We start from the raw sequence: 8594 nt of genomic DNA, 5'->3' as shown, positions 1-8594 counted from the left end.
TTCGGTATACCGAAATACCGAACTTTTTAAGTATACCGTATAACTATATAGGTTAAGACTTAAGTAGCCTAACTAAAATTGAGACCAACGGAGCCCAAGTGCCCAAGTAGTGCCCAACCCAAGTCTTATTTCTTTACCTTAGATTTTTTACTCTAGCTTTCTTATATTTCTCAAACAGACTTCAACGAGTTCAAAGTTCAATCTTCAGCCGACACCTTTTCCTCTCTTATTCTCCATTTTACTGACTCAGTGTAACTCTCTCTTCACTCCTCTCTTACACAGTACTACATTAGAAATAAAATTTGTTCTTTTCCTTTAGAATCTTTATAAAATGATAAATTTTAAGCTTATTCATACATCAGAATCATATTGCTGGAGTAATAATCAATATTTTAATTTGAGATTGAATATAGGCATGTCTCCCCGATTTCTTGGATTATTTGAACGAACACATTTGTTCAGGGAATTCCTAACTAGAACCGAGCAAAAACTTTGGGAAATTTGACTCTATTACTCGATTTTTTTGCTGGTACTTGCGGAAAAAATGTTATTCTCTCTGTTTCAATTTAGACGAGTTAGTTTGACTCAGCACAGTTTAAGAAAAAAAAGACTTTTGAAACTTGTGATCTTAAAAACTTAAGAGGTAAAAGCTTTGTGGGGCCATGACATTTGTGTGGTTATAAAAGTTTCTCATGAAAAGTTTAAAGTTGAATTATTTCTAAATTTAAAAATGTGTCATTTATTTTGGAACAGACTAAAAAGAAAAGTATCTCGTCCAATCTGAAACGGAGGAAATACTTTTTATGTTTCTGTTTTACATTTGGCCTGACAAAGGATAAAAGATGATTTCAGAATTAACGAAGAAGATAAATGTTGGTTCTTTTGCCGCGAGTGTTGAAGCAATAACATTGTTTGGTTATATGGTCTTATTATATTTTGTGGGTCGTTAAATGGATTCACGGTTAAGTAAGTAAAAACATATTGAAACCGTACCGAAATCATACCGAACTGTCCTACGGATCCCCTGTGTTTAATGGGGGAGGGGTCCCCTATTCCACAAGTAGGTGGAGACCAAATAAAAATATTTTGAACCGTACCGAACTACTATGGTACGCTATTTGTTATGCACAATTAATAAATTGAATATCGAAGTACTGAACCGATATTCTTAAATACCATACCGAAGTGCTGAACGCCCACCTCTACCTGCAGGAGCAACAAGAGGTCATTCTAGGCCATCTCACACGGTAGGATAAGGTTATGATAGAACTGAAACAGGTGTTATCACGTGCTTCCAATAACGTGAACGGACGAAGTCCGGTTCCTCCCGGTGCTCCCGCAAATCAAACAACGCAGAGGGTCGACAACAATACCCTGAGGGGCGAGGTCGGCTTCGATAGGGCCGGGAGGAGCGAATTCAGTCACAACAACGAGAGTGATCCCTTCAAAAGCGAACTCATACGGTTTATGAGGAAAGTGAACCCCCGCATAGACCAAATCCCGGGTGCACCACAAGTGCTAAAAGAGTCGGACTCAAAGAAGTATACTCAACTGCTGTACCAACCAAGCGCGACATCAGAATTGATCCTGAAGTGGTTTAAAATGCCCGACGTGCCGAAATATGATAGGACTTCAGACCCTTAGGAGCATATCACCACCTATACAACGATGGTGTAGGGGAATAATTTAGCTCCCCACGAGATCAAACAAGTTTTGCTGAAAAAATTCGGAGAGACTCTTATCAGGGGAGCCTTGACGTGGTATTCGTTGTTACCCGAGCATTCCATAGATTCCTTTGAGATGCTCGCGGATTCTTTCATTAAGGCCCATGTAGGGGCTAGAAAGGTGCAGGTCCGGAAGACCGACATATTCAGAATTGCACAAGGAGAGTCCGAGTTACTTCGGGAATTCATAACCCGTCCAAAAGGAAATGATGTTGCTCCTGACTACTCCTGATGAATGGGCAGCTGAAGCATTCACCAAGGGTTTGAATCCAAGAAGTTCTGATGCTCCTCGAAAGTTGAAGTAAAGCTTGCTCGAGTTCTAAGCGACGACTTGGGCGGATGTTCACAACCGTTACGAGTCAAAGATAAGGATTGAGGATGATCAACTCGGCTTCCCGGAGTCGGCTAAAGGCCAGGAGAAGAATAAAGAGAAATCAAAAGACGATTTTGACACAGATAAACGATCTTCGAGGGGCCAGTTTTTGCCCTATGAATGGGCCGAAGGATGCGGCAGAGGTTTCCGGTCAGTAGACAGGTTCACTACCGATAGAAGAACTGATCGCGACTGAAACAACAGATCACTACAGGACAAGGAAATATCAGGTTCTCTAGATCCTTCCTACCCTAGACATTCAGAATACAACTTCAACGTCAGTGTAGTAGAGTTGGTGTCGGCTATGAGGAACATTAAAGAAGCACAGTTCCTGAAGCCGATGAGGTCTGATCCCAGCTAGAGGGATCCTAATTTGTGGTGCGAATACCACAGGACGAACGGCCACCAGACTGGGGACTGCCGACATATGCATGAAGAGGTGGCTATACTACTAAAAATAGTCGTCTCAGGGAATTCTTAAGTGGTCGGGCCAAAAACAATTACGGTCGCAATCGTGATAACACGGAGCCCTCAAAAGTAGGAGAAGATCCCCCGTACCAAATGATCAACATAAATTTTGGGGGGAACAAGATTAACGGAGTTACCTTCTCGGAAGCAAAAAAGATGAAGGTAACAGTAACTCACAGCAAGAGGCTCTGGGAAGTCGCTGAAGACGACATCACTTTCACGAAGGAAGATCCAGACGGATTGTTACTACCACACAATGACGCATTGATAATTTCTTTAAATGTATTAGATTTTAAAATTAAACGTGTCCTGGTGGATCTAGGGAGTTCGGCCTACATTATACAATTGAGGGTATTGGAACAAAACAAACTTACCGGAAGCATCATTTCGGCCATAAAACTCCTCGCCGGGTTCAACCTCGCAAGCGTGACAACCACATGAGAGATCCTGTTGCCCACAAATGCTGAGAGGGTGATGAAGACGACCATTTTCAAGGCTATGGACGGTGATATGGGTTACAACATTATTCTCGAAAGACCGTGGTTGCACGAGATGAAAGTTATACCATCAACGTATCATCAGCTGCTAAAATTCCCAACTCCCGAGGGGATTAAACAGATAAAAAGCGACCAACCGACGACAAGGGAGATGAATGCGATCTCGGTCTCCAGTAGCAAAGGGAAGGAGCATGTGGCATAGCAATTGCAAGAACCGACGCCTGCTCCCGAATCAAGTGAAGTCAACCAGGGGGAAGAGGCGTCGGAATCTTATCAGGTGCCAAGATATTTCCAGGTTGACGGACGCAAAAAAGTCCATAGCGGAAGAGCTAGAGCAATTCGCATTGTTCGAAAAGTTATTGTAGAGAAAATTCCACTTAGGGACAAGACTGCACCCTGAGCTCAAGTTTGGGTTGATTAAATTTATTAAATTTAATTCCGATTGTTTTGCGTGGTCATATGCGGATATGACAGGTATCCCGACGGAAGTGATCGTACACAAGCTAAGCTTGGATCTCAGTATCCCTCCGGTAAGACAAAAGAAATGTTTTATTGTCGAGGCCAGAAATAAATTCGTCAAATAGGAGGTAACTCGCTTACTTGATATCGGTTCAATCCGAGAGGTAAAGTACCCGGATCGGCTAGCTAATTGAGTAGTAGTTCGTAAGAAGAATAATAAAATTTGCATGTCTGTAGACTATAAGGACTTGAATAAGACGTGCCTAAAGGATTCGTTCCCATTGCCAAACGTCGATCAGATGATTGATGCAATAGCCGGATACGAGTTGATGAGTTTCCTCGATGCTTACTCTAGGTACAACCAAATTAAGATGAACCCGGAGGATCAGAAAAAAACTTTGTTCATAACGAATTTCGGCACATATTGCTATAATGTGATGCCCTCCAGGCTAAAGATTTCCAGAGCCACTTATCAGCGGCTCGTAAACAAGATGTTTGAAAAACAGATAGGGAAAACCATGAAAGTTTATACAAACGATATGCTTGTTACGTATTTGAACGCGGGTGATCATCTTAAACACTTGCAACAAACTTTTGACATCCTAAGGAAGGATAACATAAAGTTTAACCCCGAGAAGTGCGCGTTCAAGGTCAGCTCCGCCAAGTTCCTAGGATTTCTGGTGTCACAAAGGGGGATTGAGGTAAACATCGATAAAATCAAAGCCATCGAAGATATTCCGGACTAGCTATCAAGCGTAAAAGAGGTTCAAAGGCTTACATGGAGATTGGCCGCTTTGAGCAGGTTTATTTCCCGGTCATCAGAGAAATGCCACCATTTTTTCATGCAACTCAAAAAGAAGAACAACTTCGAATGGACCCCAGAGTGCTAGTAGGCTTTGAGGGATTTGAAAAGGTACTTGTAAAGCCCTCTGTTACTATCAAAGCCAGAGGAAGGTGAAAATTGTTTAATCTACCTAGCAGTCTCCGAGGTAGCGATAAGCATCGTTTTAGTCCGTGAGGATGAAGGTACGCAATCTACCATTTATTACATTAGTAGAATTCTGACGGGAGCAGAAACTCGCTACCCGCATTTGAAGAAGCTAGACATAGATCTCGTATTCGCCGCTCGGAAGCAAAGGCCTTACTTCCAATGTCACCCAATAGTTATGGTGACCACCTTTCCCCTGCGGAACATCCTTCATAAGCCTGAACTCTCAAGTAGGCTGGCCAAATGGGTCGTCGAAATAAGTGAATTTGACATAGAATATAAACCTAGGACTTCGATTAAGTCACAAGTTTTGGCTGACTTTGTGGCCGATTTCAGTCCGGGATTACTGCCTCTGGCAACCAAAGAAGCAGTGATAGTGTCAGAATCGACATCAGGAGTTTGGACCCTATTTACGGACGGAGCCTCTAACGTAAAAGGGTTCGGGCTTGGCATAATATTAATCATGCCTTCGGGAGAAGCCCTAAGGCAGGCCATAAGAACGGTTCCTTTGACTAACAATGAAGCAGAGTATGAAGCTTTGATTACAGGACTCAAATTTGCCCGGGGACTAGATTTCGAGGTCATAGAAATCAAATGCGACTCCCAGCTGTTGGTAAATCAGGTCTACGGGATCTTCGAAGCCTAAGAGGAGCACATGCAATAGTACGTAGCGAAGGTTCAGGCTCTGCTTGCTCGATTCGGGAGTGGTCAATTACGCATATCCCGATGGAAGAAAATACAGAAGCGGACGCATTAGCTAACCTTGGCTCATTGACGGAAATGAAGGGATCGAATTTCAGTACGGTAGTACAACTCATGCACTCGGTTCTGGATGCAAATAGCTTCTATGAGGTAAATATGACTAATTTGGTCTGGGACTGGAGGAATGAGATTATCAATTACCTCGAGCACAGAAAGTTGCCTAAGATCCCAAGGCATGTCGGGCGGTGCATGCCAAAGCAGCGCGGTATAGTTTCAAAGGAGGACAATTGTACAGGAAATCTTTCCAAGGCCCGTTGGCCCGATGTTTGGGAGCCTCCCAAGCTAATTATATTATACAAGAAGTCCACGAAGGGATCTTTTGAAATCATTCGGGCGCAGATTCCTTAGTCTTAAAACTGGTAAGGGCAGGGTACTATTGACCCTGAATGGAACAAGATGCCAAACCTTTTGTACAAGAATGCGATAAGTGTCAATGCTATGCACCATTGATACGTCAACCAGCAGCACCATTTCTCTCGGTTTTATCTCCATGGCCATTCATGAAGTGGGGGATGGACATCGTCGGACCGCTGCCACCGGCCCTTGGTAAGGTAAGGTTTCTTTTTATTTTAACTGACTATTTTTCTAAGTGGGTTGAAGCAGGTCCTTATCATAAGATCGGCGAACGTGAAGTGGTGAATTTCTTATGGGAGAACATAATTTGCATATTTGGGATACCAAAAGGGATAGCCTGCGACAATGGGCGCGCAAAGATCACAAAGTTCCTTGAAGACTTGAAAATCAAAAAGAACACATCTTCACCATATCACCTGAGCGTGAATGGTCAAGCGGAATCAATGAACAAAGTGATTATACAAAATCTCAAAAATAGATTGGAAGCATCTAAAGGCAAATGGACCGAAGAACTACCTGGAGTACTATGGGTGTACCCAACAACATCCAAATCGAGCACAGGAGAGACTCCTTTCTCCCTTGTGTACGGAGCAGAAGCCTTGATCCTAGTGGAAGTAAGGGAGCTTACGCTAAGATATTTCCAGGCAAATGAAGAAGCAAACGACGAAGCAATGTTATTCAATTTGGAGTTGCTCAATGAGCGCAGGGACTTGGTGCATATAAGGATGGCAGCTCAAAAGCAAATAATAGAAAGATATTATAATCGAAGAGCTAACCTCTGTTATTTCAAAGTGGGAGACTTGGTCCTAAGGAAAGTAACTCAAAACACCTGAGAACTCAATGCAGGAAAGCTAGGTCCAACATGGGAATGCCCCTATCGGGTTTCAACTGTCACCGGGAAAGGTTCATACGAGTTGGAGAATCGAGATGGATAAAAGTTGTCAAGCAACTGGAATGTGGCACATCTCAAGAGATACTATTGCTGATGAACTTCACCTGTACTGAAAGTATGTGCTGCACTCTTTTTCCCTTCATCCAGTTTTTGTCCCAATTGGGTTTTTCTATCAAGGTTTTTAACGAGGCAACAACAGAAAGCATACGACGAAGAAGGTTTCAATAGCAGCAATAAGACCTTTTAATAGCAAGGCACATAATCGAAGAACCACTCCGGAGCAATTAGATAATCTCTTGCTCGGTAGTACAGTTCCTACCGGGAAGTTGAGTTTGCTATCGAGCAAAGGTTACCCGACCGTTCACAAGTGCAAGCCAAGTATTTGGCTCGATAGCATAAATTCCTAAGGGGAAGTGAAGTTTGTTACCGAACTGAAGATTATCTAGCAATTCATTAGTGGAATCCTCGAAGGTGCAAAACTTCTAGTGTTCTAATTCGCATTCTTCACATTCGAACACTAGGGAGGAACGATATGAGGATACCGCAACAATGATTTCCACGTGGACCGGAATACGAAAACTAGAAACATAGTTGTATCATCGGGACTGGGGACTGCGTGGCTAGCCCGGTAGAAACAAGTTGTACAAATAGCCACAAGAAATGGCAATTTCTTTTTAGCATAACGAATGCTTATGTACTTTTTGTAAATGGAAGGAATAAAGTGAAGTCCTTTTATTTCTATCTTGTTTCTTGTCTGAATGATGAATTGATTTTGTCATTTAAAAGTTGAACAAGTACTTCAAATGCTAGTATCGTAATGAACAGGAGACGTCCTCTTCAAGAGCATCGTAAACATAAAAGGGTCCTCTCTTATGAAAACCCTCACGATAAAGGGTTGATTTGGGAAGAACTTATGCCCGAAATCCAAATGTTTTTAGGGGAAAGTACACCTAAAGCCTTGCATAATTAGACGCAAATAGTAAAACTTGCGCAAAACACTTAAGAAAGAAAGAACGTAAAGATTAAAATTTGCATAAATGTTCAAACAAAAGAACGCAGAAAGTCTCATGCAATACTTGAGCAAAAGATATTTTTATTCACAATAAATGTGTCAAAGCGGCGCAAGTACAAAAGTTGGGAAAAGAAATGAAAAGCTAAGTTGATGCATCTCCAGAACCTGGAGGAAGATAAGCATTCGCGGCCCCAGGGGAAGTGGGTAGATCCGCCGCCGGCTCGATATCTTGACCCTCATCATTTTGGCCTTTAACATCTTCACCCCCCGGTTCCTCTTCAGTCCCCAAGGATTCGGAACCGATTCCAGAAGAACTGGAAGCATCAGGCCTGGACGGGAGACCCCTTTTAGCAGCCGACTCCAGCTCACGAGCTTTAGCGATTTCGGCATCAATGTCAATGACACCCGCTTTAGTCTTTTCCAAGGTTTTTCTCCTCATGTTGTACATAACATATATTATTTCAACAACGAGGGAAGCCACTCGGTGCTTGAGTTCTTCTTTAAGTTGGTCAACCTCAGCAGAAAGATTTTCCCAAGGGAATCAAACGGACTTGAGTCTAATGTTGAGTTCGCGGACAATAGAGCTGAAAAGTCTATTATGCTCAATGGTCTTCTTATACTTCTCCTCCAATTGGGATTATTTCGCCCCGGCAACAGCAAGCTCTTCAGTTTTGGATTTCGAGGCTGCCTCCAAGTTATTTATTCTTTCACCGGAGGTAGCCTCGCGATCGGATGCAGCAAGAACAGAGCTATGAACTTCATCCCATTTGGCCCTAGCCTCTTCAAATTGAACCCTCAGCGGAGTGATCTCTTGGCTAAGGGCCTCTACTTCTTGCTCACTCTACTGCAAATGAGCTTCCAACACAACAGCCTCAACAGTTTTGGCTTCCAGTTCTGAGAGGCAAACATCAATTTTGTCCTGCTCGGCCAAAAGTTGATCCCGCTCGGAGGTAAGTTCCTCCTTTTCCCGAATCAACCTTTGGAGGCCCTCAAAAGCAAGGAAATTGGCCTGCAAAACAAGAAGGGAAGACTCAAAATACTACTACATCAAAGACAGAAGGAATG

The sequence above is a fragment of the Nicotiana tabacum genome, chromosome 19, assembly GCF_000715075.1.
Source record: "Nicotiana tabacum cultivar K326 chromosome 19, ASM71507v2, whole genome shotgun sequence".
Lineage (NCBI taxonomy): Eukaryota > Viridiplantae > Streptophyta > Magnoliopsida > Solanales > Solanaceae > Nicotiana > Nicotiana tabacum.
This window is presented reverse-complemented; position numbering follows the sequence as displayed.